A 23,713-nucleotide genomic window follows, 5' to 3' on the forward strand; every position below is an offset into this window, starting at 1 on the left:
GAGTTACAGTGAAACAGGATTCTATCTTCATCTCACATCCATAGTCATTCCTCACCTGGGGCTCCTGCATTGATAATGGAAACTAAAAGAATTTTTCCAGCACTTACCATGGGATGTAGGAATGGTACTGCATTACGCACAACTTCGCTGTTTTCTAGTTGAGTTTTCCAGACGATAACAATGCCTCACTTTCAGAGATAAACATTTTTGCTGTAAATTTACTTCCTCTTGGTTCTGGAATTTAATTCAGCTACAAATCTTTCTTCATTACACTGCTTTATATCATCTCAAAACTGCACCAATCTGTAAACACTGCTGTCAAGTTGAACAAAAGCTTCAAACAAATTCAAATCCAATCCTTCAATGTTCGTACTGTCACAAAAACAAAGCTATAGCGGCCAGTCCGACTGGATTTTTAAAACAGATCATCAGTTTATATACCAGGGTATGATATGAGCATTACAGCATTCACTAGAGACCATCATTTATCAGGTGCTCAGGACCTACAAGAGAACAGTTAGAATGGTGCCTGTTGCAGATCAACTTTGTATCGAACATGTACAGAAAAAAAAACTTTCCACCACAGATTAGGAAAACATACCTTAAAATAGCTTCCACTGAGGAAGATATCTTTTGCTCCTTATTTAGGAATTTGCATGTGAAAAGGAATCAAATGGAAATTAAATCAAAACATGGACTTAAAGTTCTCAAAAGAGGTCCACGGGGGTCAATGCATCCCATATAAAAGCCCAAAAAAACCAACTTAGCCATTCACTATTTGTAAAAATAAGCATTTAGATGGTAAATTAGCCAGTAATATGGGTTAATGATTGATTTTTTGATTGTACAGTCAAACATTTGTATGAAAGCCCTTTAAATCTGTTTGCAATCAACACTAGTTCTTCTACAAAAGCCACTTCAAAAATAACTACTGGACAAGAAAGTTATCTATTAGGAATATTGGCAAACACATTTTCTAGGAATTCAGGGTGCTGACCTTTATTGTCAAGTCAAAAAAATGACCGACAATCCAAGTTCGAAGGCTATACAGGTCTTTGAATTACCAACTATTTTGTGCCACCAGCTTCTATTAGAACAAATGAAATTATGACTTTTGTGCAAGAGATATTGCTGGCATGCCCTCAAGTGGTAGAGTGCCAGTACTGCAGCAATAAAATTTTGAATTGTTCTATTGGTATAGTTTTTGCACCAAATTTGAATGAACTAACACTATATAAATGTATAATTATAAAAGTGAACCAAATCTTCAATTCCACACCACCATGACAACATCTGTGACGTAGCAGTGGTTCACATCAAGCATACCAGAGTGTCCCAATGGGCAACATTAGCATCTATTTTCATTGAACAGCCATTCTGCCTACAGCAACGTGGTTTTCTCCTAACAGACTATTCTAAATTAGATGGAAATGGAGCATAGGAGGATAGTTGTGGTTTTGGGGCGGGGGGGGGAGTGGAGGATGAGAGACAGCTGTGAGAAAAGGCAGGGCGATAGAAGAAAGAAGAAAAAAAAGACCACTTTAGATTTCAAATACAACTCACAAAGGGCACCCTCTGGTTTCATATTTTTGTGAGCTGGTTCAGTTGAAAGGCAGAGAAACAGCCAATTTATAATCCTTAATTATTCATTCATGGGCATCGCTGACTATGCCAGCATTTTCTGCCGACCTTAACTGCCCTTGAGGCATTCTGTGAAGTGTCAGGGCTACCACAGAAGACACTGTGTCAGAGTGATAATCTTCACTCAAATGGTTGCTTGCAAGTAAAATACCTCACAATACCTTCACATTCAAAACCTTGCACTTTCCTCAGTTACACAACAATTGTTTCACACATCTGATTATCAAGCTGAGCATTTGCACTGTTCATGAAAAAGTGTATAAAAATACATTAGTGCTCATTTCAGAGGCAGCCAATCAACTGATAATTTGACGATTCTAAACAGTAAGCATAATGATCTTAAGACTGTGTATCTCTTATTTAAGCATCAAAAGTATACAACCAGCTTATAATTACTTATATTGTGGGAGAATTCTGTTTGAGAACCAAAGTGCTTGAATTGACAGTTTCTATTACACTAAGTCCACATAGAAGGTTATGGTTCTAGCTGAAAAGTATAGCTAAGTGAAATCACATTCTCCCAAATAAAAAGTACAAAAGCTTAGTCTGATTTTGAATAAACCACATCAAAAATAATTAAAACATCATCCCTGTAAATTAAAATACTTTACATCAATATATCCCCAATTAGCTTATAAAATGAAAATACTAAAAAAAAAGAAACTGTATGGCAACAGTCTACCTGCCTCCCTCTTGTTGCCAAGTCAACAGCTCCTGTTGCCTCTCACCACTCATGTTTACAGCCTCATAGTGAAGGTTCAGAAGAGGGAACCAGCAAAGGGAAGATTCACTGAAACCAAGTCTCAACAAGAGGGCGAGTCAGGGAATAGGAGATGTGTACATCACAGGGTTGACAGTGAATGGAGCTCCTTTGTTCACAGAGGGAGGGAAAGAGAGAGAAAGCAGGAAACTATAGGCACATGGCTTTAGATTTATTGTAGGAAAAACATTAAAAGCCAAAGACATTAAAGGAGGACACTTGGAAAAGTTCAAGGTTACCAGGAAGAGTCAACATGGTTTCATCAAAGGAAAAAAAAAACATTGACAATTTGTTTCATAGATAGTAGGAACTGCAGATGCTGGAGAATCCGAGATAACAAGGTGCAGAGCTGGATGAATGCAGCAGGCCAAGCAGCATCAAAGGAGCAGGAAGGCTGACGTTTCGGGCATAGACCCTCTAGGCCTGGAACGTCAGCCTTCCTGCTCCTCTGATGCTGCTTGGCCTGCTGCGTTCATCCAGCTCTGCACCTTGTTATCATTGACAATTTTCTGGAGTTCTTTAAAGATGTGCTGTTGGTGAAGAGAAACCAGTGGTGAGATGGTCGTTGGACTTCGAGAACGCATGTAACATAGCTCCACAGAGATTGCAGAAAAGAAGCTCATGGCATAGAGACAATATGTTGGCATGGATAGAAGATAAGGTAGCTAATGAAAAGCAAAAGTGTAGGCATACGCAAGTATGGTTGCAAAAACAAAAACAAATCACTAGAAGATCTCAGGTCTGGCAACATCTGTGGAGAGAAAGCAGAGTTAACATTTCAGGTCCAGTGGCCTTTTCTCAGAGCTGATGGTAGCTCAGAAAAGGATGTTTTTTATGCAGAAGTGTGGGGGTGGGGTAAACCAGGAAAAGTGAAGAGAAGGAGTAAACAATTGGTGAAGACAGAGCCCAAAGAGAGAGAGAGAAAAACAGACAAAAAAAAAGTGTGGATAAGGACCAGCCTAGGACAATATACAGCTGCTAACAGGGACTATTCGTAGCTGACAATGGGTAGTGTGTGGTAGCATCCCATGTGATGACAAGGCCTGGGTGTATGGGGGTGGGGGAAAAGGTGCGCAAGCCCTAAAATTGTTTAACTCTACATTAAGCCCAGAAGGCTGCAGAAAATAAAAGGTGCTGTTCTTCCAGTCTGCACTGCTTTGCTGGAGCACTGCAGCGAGTCTGAGACAGAGGTGTTGTCAGGAAACAGGGTGGTGTTTTGAAATGGCTCCTCCCCCTCCCCCCCACCCTATCTTCTACATAATCCATTTTTCTCCTAGCTCCCATCAGTTCTGAAGGAGGATCACTGGACCCAAAACATCAACTCTGCTTTCACTCCATAGATGCTGCCAGACCTGCTGAGATTTTCCAGCAATTTCCGTTTTCATTTCAAATTTCAAGCATCCGTAATTCTTTCAGTTTTTTGTATGACTACTAAAATTTTAAGACAGTGCAAGGATGAATAAAATTGCAAGTTAAAAAGTGGACATAAAAGGAGGCTCCAAAGCAATATAAATAGGTTAAGTGAGTGGGTAAAGATGTGGCAAATGGAGCATAATGTGGGAAAATGTGAAAGTATCTTTTTGTTTTAAATTCTTGCTAATAATCAAAATGGAGAGAGATTGCAGAGCTGAGACACAGAACAATATGGGTGGCCTTGTGCATGAATCACAGAATGTTACGATGCAAGTAAAGTAAATAACTTCTGTGAAAAACAAATTGAATACACCAGTAGGAATTATTCTTCAACTATACAAGGCATTGGTGAGATCAAATTTGGAATAGAATATACAGTATTGGTGTCCTTAAAGAAAGGATGAATACATGGGATGCATTTGGAAGGTTTACTCGACTAATTCCTGGAATGGGTAAGTTATCTCAGGAGGAAAGATTGGACTGTCTAGGCTTCTATATGTTGGGAGTTTAGAACAGTAACAGACAACATGACTGAAATAGAAGATGCTAAGGGCACTTGAACGGATGTGCAAGCAGAAAAGAGGTTTCCTTTTGAGAGACATTCTAGAACTCTGTTCAGTTCCAAAATGATGGATTACCCATTTAAAACAAATGAGGCCAATTCTTTTCCCCTCCTCAGACAAACTTTGGAATCTTTGGAACTCTTCCGAAAAAACAGTGGAAGAAGAGAGGTAGCTAGATTATTGATAAAGGGGAGAAAGGTTACCAGGGATATCAGATCTGCCATTAATGAATGGCAGAGTGGTCTGATTCTATCCCTATGTGACAGTGAGTTAGTGAAAGGGAAAGGCCACTCCAAAAATGGTGAACACTGATGCAGCCCTACCAGCATAAAACAAATTTTAAAAATTAAACACGTGACATTAAACAAGAATAGAGGCCATATTAATTGACAAACACAAAGGAAATAACAAACTGAGTCAATGTTAAATGGAGGCTTACTGCACTTGCCAAACATGCTCACATTTGGGAAAAAAAGATGCAGACAATAGACAATCAAGTTTCAACAATCATAGAATCATACCTGTTTATAGCACAGATGATGTTTATATCAATATTTTTATAAAACATTCAAGATCAATGCCCATCTTTTGAATAAGAGCAAGGGTCGGAAAATATTAATGCAAAAGTGTGCCTTAAGCAACTCCAATATAATGTAATATCCACTTGGTGCAGGGAACACCTTTGGACCTTGAAGGATTAAGACCTAACACTGAGATCTTTCTCACACAGTCTTAATAACCATATCCATCAAACCAATGTAATTTGTACCACACTGATAGTACCTGGTTTCACTCTACCATACTAGAGCATGCAGGCCCTGTAGATCCTGACCAAGAACAATGGTAGAAGAGAATCTGTTCAATGTACCTTTTACCTGAACTGTGGTTAGCATCCATCATAAAATAATGTCACGTAGCTTACAATTTTTGAGAAAATATGACAAATTTTCCCTTTAAATGTTTAATAGTCCTGGTCTCAAATACTCCATTTACTTTGACAGTTTTTACCCTGAGCTTTCCTCTGAATTAGTATTATTTTGTCAAATTCCAGCACTGTTTGTTCCCAGCACTCAGCACTCGCGCAAATCAGCAGCAATTAAAATGCTGCTGGATTCTGTTTGACATAAACAGGATCCTCTTTCTAAATAAAGAAAAACAGGTTTTCCTGGCAGCTTTGGAAACCAAGGAAGTTTATGCTGACATTGCTACCAGCTGTGACACTCTTATACCAGAGACCAGTGACATCAGCAGCTCCTTAGAAAAATCAGTTTTTTTTAAATATTTACAAGTGGCTGACAGCGTAATTGCTTCAAGCTTTATCAGTCATTTACCTAGCTATATTAAATAGATGTAAAACCACACTCTAGAATTTAACATTGACAGCTCATCCAAAACACTTTGACTTTTATTACTAGTGAACATAACTTCCCTCCGCAAGGTAATCAATCCTTTTTTTGTCAAAATGACAGACTTGCATTAAAAAAACCCCAAAATGAAATGCAAACAAAGGTGTGGTGAGGTTTCAAGTGATAGATAGGATTTAAAAGCTTTGCATACAAAATGTCTGTACCAATAAGATCTTATGGATGTCCTCAGTAAACAAATTGAGGTGATAAAACTCAAATGGGTTCTAGTATCTTTTTCTTAAAAATGCTTTCTGAAATTATTTGTAAATTCTAATTTAGAGAAAGTTGCAGTGCCTTAGCATTCAATTGCTTCAAGAGAATAGCTTACAAAAGACTTTTCTCCCCCTGGAGGAGTCAAGGTGGGGAATTGGACAAGTTGGTCCTAGAGAAATAATCAACCCCTTTTTGCCACCTCGCCAATTAATTTCTGGGTGAGAAGTTCCATTGAGAACTCCTCAATCCACCAAGTAAGATCTTTAAGTGATCAGCTAACAGTCATTCTCAGGACTCAACTCACCACCTTCCCGATTATCTGCCTTCTCGCAGTTGAGAGGTGGCAGTTGGGTAACCATTAAGACTTAGCTGCCAGGTTTGGGGGGCATTTCCATATAGATCAACATAGGGGTAATTAGCCTCTGAAAGCCAATACCCTGCCCTTGCCTCCAAGCAACGCATCCCTCTGAATATCATTTTCCTCAACTTTCACTTCACGATAAGAAGGACAAACTTACCTTGTCACCACTGCATTCTCAGGTCTAGCCATTAACTGACTGTGTTTAGGACCCAGAAGCTACAGGCCTCCAATTGGTATCCCAACTTGCCAGAAACCTCAAGCCAGTGCAGAGACCTGCGATAAACTCACTAATCACATCTCAAGCTGATTGGAACTCAATTGATTGCCCCTCAACACTTAATCCCAGAAAAGGCAAAAATCATGGTCATACAGAGTCAGAGATTGACAGCACAGAAAAATACCCTTTGGCCAATCTGTCCAAGCCAGTCAAAATCAACCACCCAACTATTCCAAAAAGCAAAAACTGCAGATGCTGCGTTCGGAGACAACAGCGTGGAGCAGGAAAGGTGATGTTTCAGGTCAGGTCCCTTTTTAAGAAAATGAAGGAGGGTCCCTACCTGAAACATCAACATTCCTGCTCCTCTGCTGTGTTCCTGCAGCTCCAACTGTGTACCCAACTATTCTAACCCTATTTTCCAGCACTTGGCCTATAGTCTTGTATGCTTTGGCAATGCAAGGGCACATCTAAATATTAGTTAAATGTTAAGACGGGTTTCTGCCTCTAGCACCCTTACAGGCATTGAGCTCGCCGATTCCCACCACCTTGAGTGAACAGTTTCTTCCTCATTTCTCTAAGCCTTCTGCCTCTTACCTCAAATCTATGCCCCTGGTCATTGATCAAGGGGAAAAGGTTTCTTTGTGTCTACCGTTTCCATGCCGCTCAAATTTTGTTCATCTCAATCACTTTGCCCTCAGTCTTCACTGCTCCAAAGAAACAACTGCAGTCTGTCCAATCTCAGTAATTTCCTGCATCTTATTGCACACAAATGACATCATAATATAAATTTGTTTCACACTTTCTCCCATACCACTTCCCCTCCTCACTGATTTTAACGTTTAACAAACTATCCATTAGACCAGCGGATAAAAAAATAAATGTTGCCATAGTCTTACCAGACTATAGGGCTGTTCTTTCACTAGAAGGATAGGCACAGGCAGAGGCAATTAGTGGTTACTTAACACGGAGGTCACCGCATCTCAGCCAAGGGGAGAGGCTAAAAGTGTAAAGTCCGGAGGGTAACCTCAGCCAGAAATTGAACCCACGCTGTTCACATTACTCCGCGCTGCAAACCAGCCATCCAGCCAACCAGTGAGTGTCTATGGAGGAAACATCTATCCTCTCATATGTGGATTCCTCAATAGAACCGAACGGTCCACACATGAAACATGCCCATTCAGGAATGGATTATACTTCAGAGGGATATCAATTTTCTGATTCTAAAAATTGCTAACCTATTTCTGCTTTGCAACTGAAAACATCTGCATTATATTTACATTTACTTTCTTGCAAGGGATCACTAAAAGACTCTCCACAATCAATCAGATGAACCCACCTACTGTCTAAATACCTTGGTTAGTTGCATGATAAGTGGACACCATTGTAGTGCAAGAAACATAAGCGACCTGGCTGTATGTAAATGTCATAAAGGATATTGGCATGTACAGCAAGTAGAAGCAACTGATAAAACAGACAAAGTTTAGACATTTTGAAGATTAGATTAATGAGTGCCGAACATAACCCACTTTCACGTATGCAGCAGTCTCAACTAGAATGAACAAGTACCACTTTTTAAAAGGGCTGTCACATCATAAGGCCGTATTATGCTTCCAATGGTTGTATGTTACACAGATGAGTCACAGGCCAGATCTTTCAGGTGAAGGATAATGCTATGGGGGAAGCAACATATAATCCTGAACCAACAAGAGGTTTTTGTTCAACAGGAGAGCAAGACAGCTTTGTCCAAATGAAAAGTAAACTAATGCAGAACATGAAAGGAACAACGTAAGCCTGTGCAGGACATGCAAGATCAGTAAAATGAAAATGCATATGCTGGGCCATCAATCTTGACAAAAAAATTAAATGAAATAGACAAGATGAAAATGATTCTGGGACTTAAACAGACTTAAATAAATAAAGGTGACTGATCTGTCGAAAAGAACCTCGAAATAAAACCATCTGATACTTTATTTAAATAGAACGCTTGTTAGTGTTAGCATTATTTGGGAAGCAAAGGTAAAGGGAGAAGCACCACAATGACGGCTACATCTGTTTAAATTCGTCTTGCATGTCTGCATACTGATTTGAAAAACTGCCAAAATGAAAACCCACAGGTCTTCAAGATCACAACTACAAAATCATTTCCCTCCATTTGTAACAAGCTATTAAGTTGCGTTCAAATTGACAATAAAAGATTGTGTCTAACATTAATTCAAATTTTAGTAAAATTATCATTTCTTGCAAGCCAGCTCCCAGGTTGTACCACTAACTCATGCCTTATTTTGTTGTCGCTGCAGAATTTCTGCAAAAGCAACAACTGAGCTTGTAAACTGACAAGGACAAGGGCCCAAATCCAAAAGTACGACCAGAGATATTTTATTGACATCCTTTCCTATGAAATCGTCGATACTTCCCCATTTGGCAAAAATTTTGTAGAGTGAAATTTTAGACAATGACAGCAACAACTGTGGAAGTTCCTGGAATTCTTTTTTAAGTGGATAGTTCTATTCCTTCTTCCCCACACAAGCGAAGATTGCCATACATTGTTCAAAAAACAAACCAAATTGTTTTATGGCAATTGGTAACTGGGACTGCATCTGTGGTTATATTTTCTAGTTAAGTAATATGATGCAATACTTAAAGCAAATAGATCAATTCTGAATGTCTTTTAGAAAAAAAAACCTTTTTTAAAATGCATAGAACAGTGCAACTAGAATGTAGCAACATTGAACAAAGTTTGTTTGCATAAGTAACTACTTATATTGAAAGAAAGATTCTTCCAATGTAGTGCAGTGCTGTTACTGCTAAATTGTTGCAGTGATAAAAATCATATGACCAATTAACTTGAGCTGTAAACATGCCAAAAACAGTTCCTTTTAAAGAAATATTCAATAACGTTTCACTGCATCAGGCCACGAAAACAATATGCAATGTGACTACAAAAGATGTGTAACCTACTGTTCACTTATTATTTAATTACAAAAAAAAGAAAATGGACCATTTTAGACAAATTAAGAAACTGGACCAACAATAGAAGTGCTCTTCTAGCTCAAGTCCTCTGGCTGGCTGAATGAGCACCAGTTCACCAACCTATACAACAAGTTTGAACACCTCTTGCCAAATGAACTCTGGACTGAACTGCAGAAAAACAATGCTGCTCCTTCATCAAACAATTTTTTTTAATAAAAAAGGGCAGCACACAATGCAAAGTCAGCATGCTACATGTACTTCTCCGTCTGAAAGCACCATCTTGGCTTCAACACATAGCAATGGTTTGCTGTACTATGACTGATATTTGAAAACTCAAGCAACAGAACTCAGGGGATTCCCAATATCGTGTGGGGATAGGTAGGCAGCTCAAATGTCTCAAAAAGGATATCCTCTCAAATCCAGGTCAATTGTGAGTGGTACAGTATACAAAGTGTAGAGAAGATGTATGGTGCAGTTGTACTGTCCCTACCTCTGAGCTAGAAAACCTGGTTCAAGTCCCACCTGCTCCAGAGATTTGTCATAACATCTCTGAACAGGTTGATTAGAAAATATTTACTGAGTGTAAGGAGAGTTAAGTAACAGTGTAAAAAATTGCATCATGAAACCTGCAAATGATTAAATAAGCTAATACCGAAAATGGAGCAATCACCCAAATGTGACGTTTTAGAAACCTACCAAGCAGTGAATTTAAGGTTTTATGCTTAGCAGTCATATTTTTTTTTAAAGTGAAGACCAGATAGAGTTTCCAAATTCCTGCCACAACTTCAAAACTAAAATGGCATAACAACTGCATAATGCAGCATATACAACTGGTTCAAAAATTCCTTTGTCTATTAGTTTAACAGAAATGGTTAAAATGTTTAAAATTTTTTTTAAGAAATGTTAATAATACACAGCATAATATTCAGTCACAGAAATGAATATCCTGAAGGATTCAATGCACTCCATATTGCTGGATGAGTTATAGAACAGCTCTCCACTAGAGTTGCTCATATAAAAAGGATTTGACTAATCAAATTCACAATTCTCCGACAAAGATTTTAAATGATCCAGTTTAACAAGTAATTTCAAGTTATCAAGAGTTGAATGCACATGTAACTGCAAATAGAGCCAATTTTAATGCGTTAAATCAGGAACTTCAGTTCTTAAAAAAATTGTTTCCCTGGCACTTTATCAAACATTCTTTTCTCACAACTCATTTATCACTACTTTCCTGTAAAAATCTGTCGATTACTCACCTGCTGTCTGAGCTAGTTTTTCCAAGTGACTAAATTAGTTGCAATAAAGGACAACTAACCTAAGTGTTAAGCAATGGGATTGTCTGATGGAAAGAAAAAAAGTTACATATACAGTTTCCACCCTGACAATGACCATTAACAACTGATTATTTGGCTTCCAAAGTGCTATGGCTTAATTCAACTGCAGATTCAGCATGCACGTATGCAAAACAAATTACCAGCTAATAAATCATGTGAACTCTGCCTTCCCTCTCTCATCCTTTTGTGCAGCAGCCAATATAGAGTTTTCACTAGAATCTCAACTACAGTTAACTAACTCCGTAAAGAAACCACACATTCAATACTACTGCAGACAATAAATTCAACGTGAGCCATCAGGAATTGAATTTTAAATATCAACAGGTATAGTACAAATAGAAAGCTTGGGAAGAGAAGACAGAATGGAGGACAGAGAAAGCAAACAGCTCTCAACTTGAAGCATAAAATGCATAAATTCAAAAACAGCACACACAGTTGTTTTAGTACTATGCCACATAAAATTTTGGCAATTTGAAATTTTGGGCTAGAGAACAAATTACATTTGCTTTCCACTCATACATTGTTCGGAAGGTTGAAATTCTTCAAGCCAGGGCTAATAACCTGGAGTTCAAATTCCACAAAGAAGAGAGAATTTTTAATTCATTTTTGTTAAAGGAACGATAGATATCAATAAATAGATACCACAAAGCCTCACTATAAAAGCTTAACTAGATCATTACAGTCCTTCAGAGAAGGAAACCTCATGCATGGACCGAATCTGGCATTTATGTAATTTATGTAATTTTGGTCCCAAACCAAAATGCTTGACATGCAATTTTGCATCAAAGTGATCCAGCAAGGCAGGTGGCCAGCTAAAATCATCACTTGCTCATAGAGCAAGAATTGGACAACGCCAGCCTTGCCAAATATAAAAGGCCATGTTTCTACCAAGAAAGGAAGTTTAAGTCCTATGAACTTTTTCAATTCCTGAAAACAGTCTGGGGTGGCACCAACATTGCACTGTTGTCTACCTGTAGTAGGAACTAGCCCATTGTTCATTACAGCAGAATACTCCAGTTAAGTGCCAGAACATAGAAGGACAAACGTGCACCAAGGAGTAGTCAGCAATAGACTTACTTTAGATTTTAACTTTTGGGATTGTATCAAGATGTGATATCAATTGGTTTCACACAAACACAAAAAACATCGTGTATCCTGTTTGGCATTAAAGACAGTGGCCCATTAATAATTCCAGATAGTCATCCTAAAAAAAAATTAACTTAAAATAAAAAGACTGACTCATTTAGCTCTGTTGTAAGAATAGACATGGCTTGAACAAGATACACTGCTTTCTGCTGAATTTAGCATTCAGGCTTCAAAACTTCCTGGTATTCTAGCTTCCCAAGAAAGAAAGAGTGAAGGGCATCAAAGTCACTTCTGCTGGTACACCATGTAACAGTATATCAGTAATCTTTACATACTAGAAATCTCCTGACACTGTATCTATTCTTTTTGCTGACTCTTCAGCTGTTATTGGCTGCAATTTATTAAAGCATCATATCGTGCAAGTAGCTCAGAGAAGTACACTTTGTTGATCACATAATCGTCAGAACACTATAACACTTTCTTCAGCAACATCTCAAAATTGGCAAGCTGTTACAGAAGCCAGAAACACATGGAGCACCCACACTGAAGAACTTCAACAAGCATGACTGCAACCACTATTGTATGCAGACAGATTGAAGAAATTGATTTGAGTTTGTCAAACCTATTCTTACAATTCATTTAGAGGATGTGGGTGTTACTGGCTGGGCCAGCATTTATTGCCCGTCCCTAATTGTTGAGGGTCAATTACATTGCTGTGGGTCTGGAGTCACATGTAGGCCAGAGCAGGTAAGGATGGCTTAGTGAACGAGATGGGTTTTCACGACAATCGACAATGGTTGAACGGTCACCGTTCATTCCAGATTTGATTTTTTATTGAATTTAAATTCCACTATCTGCTGTGGTGGGTTTCAAACCCAAGTTTCCAGAACTCTACCTGGATTTTTAGATTAATAAATAAAACTGTACCAAATAATGGGTGTTATACCTTCTGTAGCAGTCAGCCTCATAACTAGCCTTGCATATCAACCCATTGGTCAGAACTTCCAAGATGTAAACTCAGTCAGATGAAAATGTTACATGTCTGCATAACTCAAGTTATTGGGATAAGGGAGGAAATAAAATGAATACCTTTCTGTATTTCAAGCATGCTTCTTTGTAAATCAAGTCCAGGTTGGCATGAATGCAGATATACAGGCTAGGCTTGATTGACTATAATGACCAGCCACAGGAGAGGAAACAGTATGTATTTTTTGCTTTTTAAATCTTATAATCAGACTCACCGATTTAAACTCTGGGCTCAATTCAATTTCTGTCAATATTCAGGGAGGAGTTAACTTCAGCTGTGTCCATGATATTTCCTATACAAGCATCAATTACCTTTCAAATCAAAACAAAAATACACAACTGGTTAGACAGGTGCCACACTGTCATGCAACATACTGTAATGATAAAGTACAACCAGAAAATGTCCTACTTCTAGGTTAGCACATTTGCACCAATGACAAACACCAATGAATCATTGCACTGATTACACATTGCAACATGCAAGTATTACGTTTAAAGTTAAATAGACAAACTGAAAACCAATAAAGGACAAAGAAAATTCTGAAAGTTTCACCAAAATAGAAATGAGTTACCCAATCATGTAATTTTACAGAGACTGTCTTTTTAACACAGAGTGGTGGGCATGTGGAATACCGGTAGTGGAGTCAGATACTTTAGAGACATTTAAGCAACTCTTGGATAGACACATGGATGATAGTACAATTTAGGGTATGCAGGGTAGTTTGATCTTAGTAGGATAATAGGTCGGCACAACATAGAGGGCCAAAGGGTCTGTACTGTGCTGTACTGTTCTATGTTCTATGTAATTGGCCATTTAACAACTCAAATCAAGAGCTCTTGACAATCCTCAACTTATTTTCATGGATATAAAATTAAATACACTCATGCATTCTATATTTGCAATAATACTGTTGCTCACAAATAAAATGCACACGTGATACTTCGCCACATAAACCAAGACCAGCTCAAAATAAATCCTCAACGTGCAGAGCCAGCATTGGTGACAGTGATGGCAACTGCATGAGTAGGTGTGCAGCTGAGATTCATCCCTCTCTTCCAAAATGAATTTGGGAGGAACACTCATTCAAGCAAGGTATCACAGAATTATTAGTAGCATCTTCAACTTAACAAAAAGTACACTCGTCGATACCTTCAGGAGAGGAATGAAGAAACTGAGGGAACGTATATTTTGCTTCTCTTATTATACTAGTCACATTTCTAATATTGTGCAAGTTATCAAAAAAGGCAATGTTGCTCAACTCCAATCATGCTGATACATACCAGAAGGAGCCAAGCTTCTACATCAAACAATGGCTTCCAAAAACATTTTGTGCTTCTAAGCTACCTTAATTTAGTCTTGCAAAAGTAATTCCCACGTGGAACTCAAGGAAAATCACACACACATGATCCCATTATGATCAATACTCACAGCTGTCAGCAAGCCAGATTGTTGACAGCATCCCAACCAACTGCACTTCTCTACCTACCGCACATCAGTCAAGAGGGAGAAACCTGCCCTATTTCGTGCTTTCCCCTCACACCAACTCCCTACTCCTGTCCTACTCAAATGCCCAAGGATGCAAGAGACTACGTTATTGTGCTTTTGTTGCAAAGAGCTGCTTACTTAATTGTAGAACTGGAACCAAATTTAGTGATCATAGTATTTTTTGGTATCACACCATGTGAATGTTTCACCTGGTGGTTCAACTCACAACAATATTTTCTCTACAGCATCAGTCGGTCATTCACAAAAATCAATAGAAACATTTAGACTGCAGCGTGAAATGCAGACAAGTCAGCTAAATACAGCTTTAAAAAGGATTTTTAAAAATCCAAATTTAACTTCCAAAGTTGTCAGGTTTAAGTTTTTCTTAGGTCTAAAATTCCCATTTTGCAAAGTTCAGTTCTGTTTCCTCAGATTATTAGTCAATTCCACTTGTTTCATACTGAAGACAACACACAAAATAACAGATTAAAAACTGCAATGATTTGCCCAGAACAAGCCTCCCGGAGTTCAGTGCTGCTTTTGTGCAAGTGCCGCAATAATTTATTTCAGAATATAATTTGAGCCATTTTGTGATCACTGTCCTTCCTTCAACCACACCATAAAAAGCCCAAGAACAAAATTCCTTTAAAATCACCACAGTCGAATGTATTACAATAATTACATCATTAGCGGACCAACACTCTAACTCAACCTCAAACAAATCCCTACAGCCCCAACTAGAATCTATTTATTCCCGACTCTCAGCAGGAGGTTCAAGACAGCTCAAGATATTTAATAAGATTAAAAGATCATGAATATAATGTTATACTGTATCATTTTATAATACTTGTTTAAGTGTAGCACATATCGACATTTGCACTAAGCCTGTACGGTGACCTTGTGTGTGGTGTAAGATATACAAAAATCACCGTGGGGGGGGGGGGGGCATGGTGGTGGTGAAATCACACGCTGGTCATAAGTAGCTTCAATCCATTGTTTCAATTTCAGCTGTTTTGATACAACACGAATGTAAAGCAGTCTTTTAGCCTTTTGCTTTTATTAAGACTTTGCTGCCCATGAACCAATAAACATTGGCATTCTCACAACAGCACCAGCATACACCACAAGTCAATGCAATCTTAAGAGGAGAATGAGTGAAACCATAAAGACGTAGTAGCAGAGAAATAGGCCATTTAGCCCATCGTGTCTGTTCTGTCATTCAATGACATCATGGCTGATCTGATAATCAACTCCAATTTCCAATTTCTTCCCCCCAATAACTCGATTCTCTTACTGATTAAAATCAGTCTATCTCAGCCTTGAATATACCCAATGACCCAGCCTCAACAGCCCTCTGCAGTAAGTAAGTCTACAGATTCACTACCATCTTGTGCCCAGTATGGTTCAGACAATGTCCAAACTAGTTACTACAATCTTGTAACATATCCTAGACCATACATCTTCTCGGTGACAAGCCCCTCACTGATGTATAACCTACCTGTCAGCTTTTCCAAAGACCAGAAAAACTTTTCTACAAAAAAATTACAGTAATTCAACCTTGATAAAAATACTGTCACTCCTCTTCACACTGTAGCCAAATCTAACAGCTTTAAGGCAGAGCAATTAGTAGAGATATTGCTTAAGTTCTAAGAACTTTAAAAATATTATTGATTTTTAAATGTACCTTCCCTAAAGTATACTGATTAAACTACAGGTACTGTGACAGTTAAATCTCCAAGCAGTTCTGTGATTCTGCTGATTGCAAGGTCCAAACTACCAATGCACACACCTCAAATGCTGGTTCAGATGCATCGAACAAAGTACAGAATTAACAGTAAACATAGCAGATTAATAGGCTCGTGTACCAAACTTACATTCAGCAAAATTTACTATTAGCGATGGGCAACAAATGCTGATCTTGACAGAGATTCCCACATTCCATGGAAACTTAATTAGAAACTTGTTAAATGGACACCACTTACACATGTCCACAATAGCCACAAATTCCATGTCACACACAGGAGTGAATTACTAAACACTGAATTACTGCCCTATTGGATGTAATGCTATTGAATACTATCCAACAACTTACATTTACATGGGCTGAATGAGTTTACACTAGCTCAGTGAGTTTAGTCAGACAGAGAAGATGACTTATCATTCAATACCCTGGATATCATCTTAGTTGGTTTCTCAATTGATATGGCAGGAATGCAGAAATTAGCTTTCTTAGGAGAAAGAATTACCCAGGGTCACAACTCCAGACTATGATCCAACAACTCCTCCTTTTACTACACTTTTATGACCATCAGGAGAGGATGGAATCTAAAAACCAGGCTTGGTTGTAATATCCTCCATGATAAAATGGTCGGCCAGTATTTATGCATAAGCTTTCACAGTAAATAACCAATCACTAAGCAAGTTGTCAGAATGCACAGAGCTTGTGGAATCTTACTCAGATATGATTAAGTGAACACATTCAGGTCAGGACACAGCACAAAATCTAATTTCAGAATATTACTGAGAACAAGCTTGAAATGTTGATTCACTGTAAATCTAAAAAAATGAGTAGGAGCACTAGACATTAAGAACACCAATATCTAAAAACGTATCTATCATGGAAAAAATGTTCTTAAAAAAGAACTGGATATAATGCCTATGTCTTTCATTTTCTAGGAAATTATTACTTTCTTTGTAGACAGGTCATGCTCTAGCCATCATAATCACCATTAACATATTACCCTCAATGTTTCTAACTGTGGGGAAAAGAGATTGTAGCATTTGCATGTAGTGCCTACCAGACTGTGAGAATATCTCAAAGCTGCAAAGAGAACGCTGAGGGAGCAAGCTGTTACACATAAGCAGAGAAAATGTTATAGCAGTCAATATCTGAAACTGAAGATCAAAGGATAGGAGAGGAAGTTGCTATCAAGGCAGTAAGGGAAGTTTAAGTAACCTAAAGCTACCATGCCAGTCTTATTCAGTTGTGATGCAAACGGATGAGATTTTGCAAGACTAAAAAAAAGGTACAAAAATACTAGCATTTGCTGGTTTAGCGATACTTAATTTGAAAGAGAAAGAAAGTCTCCTGACATTTGCTGCAACGCTGTGGTCACATCTGCAGCTTTACTGCTCAAATCTACACAAAAGTGATGATACTCAAACAGGGGAAATACACAAAAAAATCTATTTGATTAGAATTATGTAGACAGACCATTTTGGTTGTTTTATATATATAGTACGATAAATGGCAGGTATGCACAGGAGCTATAGATTTATCACAACACAAGAAGTTTACTCAGCTGGCAGTCTCGTATTAAACACCTTGGTGGCTGCTCATAGAAAGTTTGTTTGAGACTTTTGTTTGACCAGTTCCTTTTTCGAAACAAGTGACGACGATTGGACTACAAGCACACAGCATTTCACGTGTCCATTAACATTATCATTGTATGCCAGAAGAATTCAAGATGGGATAAGTTTGTACTGCTGGTGCTTACTAGTAACATTTCTAGGGCTACTGCCAGTCAAGATACAATGGTGTCATTTAGATGAGTTTTTTAAAAATTCTTTCATGGGACATGGGCATTGCTGACATGACTAACATTTGTTGCCCAGAGAAAATTGTATTTGAGGTGGCATCATTCATGAAAGGTAGTGAGGTAGAATGGTCACTGGACACGAATAAAAACTACCAAACTGACTAAAAATATTAACTGGATGCTTAAATAAGTCTACACCACTGATGAAGATTTTCTATTTACTTTTAGGCATTACCTATTCTTTAAATTTCTCATTTGCAAGTAACTACATGACAGAGGGTTTAGATATCTAAGTTTTTGTTTGAATAAGTTTTACTGGAAATATTTTTGCCCATTTCCAGGAATATTGTTGTTTTGAAAGGAAGTGAAGCATAAATAAACTTCAGCTTGCCTATTTTAGTCGGACAATTTTTAATCACAATCCACTCCTCTCTTCTGAAAGCATCAGTTTCTTTTGGGGTGTGTTCACTACCAACCTGTTGAAGTACCACAATTCAGTAAAATCCCACTCCTTGCCCAACATCTATAAATGCATACTTTCTATTGGACACCATCAAAAATAAGAAAAACTGTTTTATTTCCCTCCATAACCCAAGGAGGCAGAGGTCAATTTAAGCACTTGTACAGTCACCTTGTTTATGCCGGTGCTGAATTAGTTGATCCCAACCAATTCAACAAATACACAAGCAAGTGTCTAACAAAATAAAGAACCTTACAAAGAAAATCCTAAAACAAAATTAGACCATAATGGCCTAATCCCAATTCTGTTTGGCTCAACTATGCAGTAGCTTTATCAAATAAGCTATTGGTGAAGTATCCACTATTGCTATTGAATATTTTAAGTACTGGATGACATGTATCACACTCCTTTTCTTACAATGGCAAGACTGAATTAGAATCACTAACTACACAGTAATTCATTCATTTGTACTACATGTGTAACCTGCAGAGGTTTTAGTACACTCCCATTCACCTTCGAAACACTCCATCACACACTGCAACTTCAGGGGAAAGTCATAAGCAAGATTGAACCCTAGTACAAATTTTTTAAAAAGCCATTTTAAGCAATTAGTTTAATAGGCTCTTTTTCTTGTTCAACCTGTATGCAGTTTGCACAAGTCATTTCACCAAATAGAAAAGTGGGTGGGGTTGCTTCTTGTCTGTGATATAAATTTCCTATTGTTTTATCCACAAAAATAGAAGCACAGCAGAAGCTCAATCAACCAAATCTTAACATTACAGGCATATTGTGCTCACTGCACATTTATCAGTTGCTCTTTCAATTTGTTGGCAGCTAAAACACTAAATGGACACTTTTTTAAAAAAAAAAGTTATTAAAGCAAGATCGACTGGAACACATAGTACAAGGTGAACTAGCACAAAGCAATAACACATAACAACCAGCCACTAACTGCTTACGAAGAGACATACTGCTACAAAACATGATCTAGGGCTGTTAAAAGGCAATAGTCTAAGTCTCTAATTTAAGGAACTGTTTAAGTCCAACAACCCCATGTGATACAGGATGTACGTGTAATACTAATATCAATGCAATCCATAACGAGTAAAGACTTATCTAAATTTTCAATAAGTGTACAAAGTCATCAAGGTCACAATCCACAAGCCCAACAGGCAGTCTGACATGCCTAATGTGAAGCACAGATGTGGCTTTTAGTTTAACGGCACAACACAGGAGGCTGCCTGTATATCAAAATCAGCTCTGAAAGGAAGGGTGGGAAACAGCCACTAGCCTAGTAACCACTTCTACTTATACAAAGCAACCCACTAAATAATAGCCTGCACAAATCAGGCAATTTAGAAATTTGTTTCTTGTAAAAAAATATGAAAAGCAAGGTGTCTAACAAAGTACCTATTTTCAAAAACAAGCCTTTAATCAGGTTGCCCACAACTTTTTTCTTCCTTTGTAGGCAAATCATCCTCAAATAAAAGAACTGTACTTTAACAGGCAGTAAAATTGATTCCACACATTCCTTGGTGTTTTACAAGTCTCACCTTCAACAAAAGCTGATTGCTGTTTCAAACTACAAGATATTACAAAACCAACTGTACTTGGATACAGTAACAAAACCCAGACTGAAAAAAGAGCATATAAAACCACACAACAGAAAGCATACTTTGCTTACCATACTGAATTGCATTCTGCTTTATGACTCAGACCATTTTAGAAGCCTTGATTTCTCAATTGTAAAATATTACTTCTCAGCAGGAAACCAGGAATTTATATTTACAATGAACTTGTAAGAAGCTGACATAAAAAACAGATTTGGATCTTTGTTATGCAACCGTATACAGCTGACATAAGATCAAAAGTTGTTCTGCTATATTTCACCTGAAAAAAAATCTCAAATTGCAGAACTTTGAATAATCAAAAGGATAATAGTTAAACAAAGGCCAGTGGCCAACTGAATTCACTGCCAAAAAAAGCCAACACTTCAATTCCCCACCATATACGAGGTTCAGATTAACCTTTTTCTAGGGCTTCTGAAACAATACTGCTGCTGTGATCATTATTCTGCCTGTGGAGGATATCAGTTTCAACATCATGATAAACAAATGCAGCACTTCCTTGACCAATGAATCATACTGGAAAAAGTCCTCAACTTTAAAGTTGTGGTGGTGGTAAGGAAGATAAGTTATGACTATCTGCCATTGAAGTATTTTTTTCCCCTCTGAAATACAGTTGAGAATCAATACAATGCCTAAACTGCTTGCTTACAAAATCCTGTTGCCTTCTGTATGTAGCCTAATTTTTGAAGCATTAGTATCAGAAAATAAATGCCCAAGAACTTCCTCTACACATGTTGAAAAGGGATATACAGAAATGTTAAGTCATTTAAAAAAGGAAATGGAAAAGCTATACCATTTTAGGGACAAAAGGCTTTACCATTTTTGTATTACACATGACTGAATTCACAAGATAAATACTGTTTTTCACTTCCTGGTACATTTTCTCACTGCACAATTATGATTATTTAAAATCCTTACAATTGCTCACTCCAATAATTTGTTTTTGGCATGATATCTTTCAGTACTATTAGTTACTAAAGTTCCTTAGATTATTTTTCAATGAGATTTTAAAATTGACATGATTCCCTTGAAGAACTGGTATGCAACAGAGTGCAGATCAGAAGCTGAAGTTCATGTATTGCAAAACTTCATGTAAGCATTCAGTGGTCAAAGGTCCTTTTAAAACATCAAACAGCTCATTTTCATTCATGGAATCATTGGAATAATCCTAGGCATTATATTTTCTTTACTTAAACATGAAATTATCTGGTCCAAGTCATTTTAATTTGATATGGTGATAGAAATATATAGCCTAAATATGTAAAATTTCAACACAGAACCATTGAATGCCATTTGAGTTACTTGATAGCTCTTTCATCTGTACTGCATGTGTGCAGTCAGCAATCAAGTACAGTATTGAAATCTCAATCCACTATTCCCAAAACAAACATTTCAATTAAACACATCAAGCAAGCCAACTGCAAAAAGTACACAAAAAAAATCAACCTTGAGACATTTTCAAAAACATTCAGTCCCTGAAGGAGAGCCAGCTAGCTGCCATTGACCTTTGTTAAAAAGACTAAAAGTTCCAATCAAGGTTGCAGAGAGAAAGGCAAAAAAAAAGACAAATGCAACAACTTATTTGGAACTTTTCTAGTCTCTCATTTCAGGTAAGCTTGACCAAGTACTTTATTCCTTGCCAGGGAACATTTGTCCAGCAGTCCTGGTTTCAGTCAGTCAATTAGTAACTAATTATTAGCCCAATCCACAATGTAGTCCCTTGGTTTAGGGTGAAATGTATTCCGAGACAACCTGTTAGTACTGTGCTTGAAGTAATTTTATAAATAATCATTTCTATTACAAAAATGTAAATACTTTTTATTTCTATTCCCCAATATTAAATTGGACAAGTACAAATTGCAATTTAAAAGGGATCTTCCATCCAACATTTTAGTTAAAAGTTAAAATAATCACAGAACTGAAAATAAAACTAAATAAAAAAGTTATTTCAATAGTTTAACATTCTATAGCAGAGTTTCTATTCTTACAAGAAGGCAATCAAGAATGAACAAAAGAAATATGGAGACTTTTTTTTGCAACATACAAGTATTTAGCAGTAAGTTACATTCTACCAAATAGGGCTAATGAGAGTACTTTTAAATACCTCTATACGTTTTTCCTCATTACGTTGGAGGGAGAAAAAACTACAATTCAGTTCAAAAGGGACTTTCAGCACACATGTCTAAACATGGCGTGAAGGCATTCAGGCTATTGTCATGTCATTGTGCTTGATACCTTTTCTCTAACAACCCCCAACCATACCGTCATGGTATTAGTCAGCAAGTCACTGCCTGCTTCAAGCAGATAAAGTCTGAATAACCTTCAATTTTCAACCGAATTCGTAGATACTATTCAAGAGATACTTTACGTATTAAAAAAAAGCCATTTAAAAAGTTCCTTTTCAAAAAAAAATCTTCACCAGATAAGTAAACGACCAACAGTCAACATAATCTTGGACCATGTGATCCGGGAGTTGCTGATTAGAATAAAAACGAAGTGTGTGAAGACGACAATCTTCAGTCGAACTGCTTTGGAGAATAAAAGTTCGACGTTATTCTGATTTTTTTTTTGGAAAAACAATAATATCCTGATGAATCCCAAAACAGGGAACAACTTACAGCAATCGTCACCATACGATATGGAAGCAATTAATAAATGGAACGCCCTGTTAAGTTCACCACCACCCACCCATCCCCGATAAATATAGAAAAAAATCTGTAATTACAAGTTATTCGTTTGTGGTTGATGTATTGATCGCCATATACAATCTGTATCGCGCAGAAAACATCGCCCACTGAGGACCTAAACGCAACCCAAACGAAACAAAAAGAAACTGACAGCGATCAATGAACTTTCATAATGACTAACAAGCCAGCCTTAGAGCTTCATGCCGCAGTTCACTGTTAAAATTCCCTTCATCTTAAACTCTACCTCTTATTATCTCTCTTTCTGTTGCACAAGAGGCAGAACGCGGCCGGATCAGATCTGGTCTTTCATTCCCTATAATTGCAAAAGTTCCGATTTGTTTTGCACCTCTATAATAATAGAGGAAACAAAAACCCCAGATGATTTCTGTATCTGAAGCCGAATCTTCCGTTGACTTTATTCCCCACCCCATCTCCCCTCCCCTTCCCTTCCCTTCCCTTTCTGTTTAGAGCCGTTACTGATGTGTTTGCAATCAGCAGGGCACCAAAAGTACCCGTTTCGTCAGGCGAGGACGACCTTTCGAATCATAGTGACTTACAACAACAACGATGGACAACAAACAAAAAAAAAGCCTCACTTTAATAAAGACACCAAAGCAAGTTTCAACAAATCCACGGATTCTGTTAAGTGCCACAAACAAGAATTATTTATATTTATATTTATATATATATATATATATATACACACACACCCACCCCCCCACCCCCGTCCCTGTAACTGACCTGCCTCTCACTCTCCTGTAGTGTTTGCACTCATCCCCTTAAAGCCCTTTATTCTAACCCTACTGATTGACTCATACCCCCTCCCCTGCGCCATCCTATACTCCGCTGCGCTCCTACCTGGCGCTGCCTGCGCTCTAGGTGCAGCCTCCGTGCACTGGCCGCTTCCTATTCCCCGATAA

General features: G+C 37.7%; 1 protein-coding gene across 1 annotated transcript in view; it reads right to left on the bottom strand.

Annotated features, from left to right (window-relative positions):
• Positions 1-23,024, bottom strand: part of znf217 (zinc finger protein 217) — a gene marked incomplete at its 3' end in the record, with an annotated part of 47,103 nt that extends 24,079 nt beyond the window's left edge. The window contains exons 1-2 of the mRNA XM_048608582.1: positions 22,832-23,024; positions 13,209-13,305 (exon numbers count right to left, since the gene is read on the bottom strand). The remainder of the gene's footprint in view (positions 1-13,208; positions 13,306-22,831) is intronic.
• Between the last annotated feature and the right edge of the window lie 689 nt (positions 23,025-23,713).

Source organism: Rhincodon typus, chromosome 19 (assembly GCF_021869965.1).
Source record: "Rhincodon typus isolate 14 chromosome 19, sRhiTyp1.1, whole genome shotgun sequence".
Lineage (NCBI taxonomy): Eukaryota > Metazoa > Chordata > Chondrichthyes > Orectolobiformes > Rhincodontidae > Rhincodon > Rhincodon typus.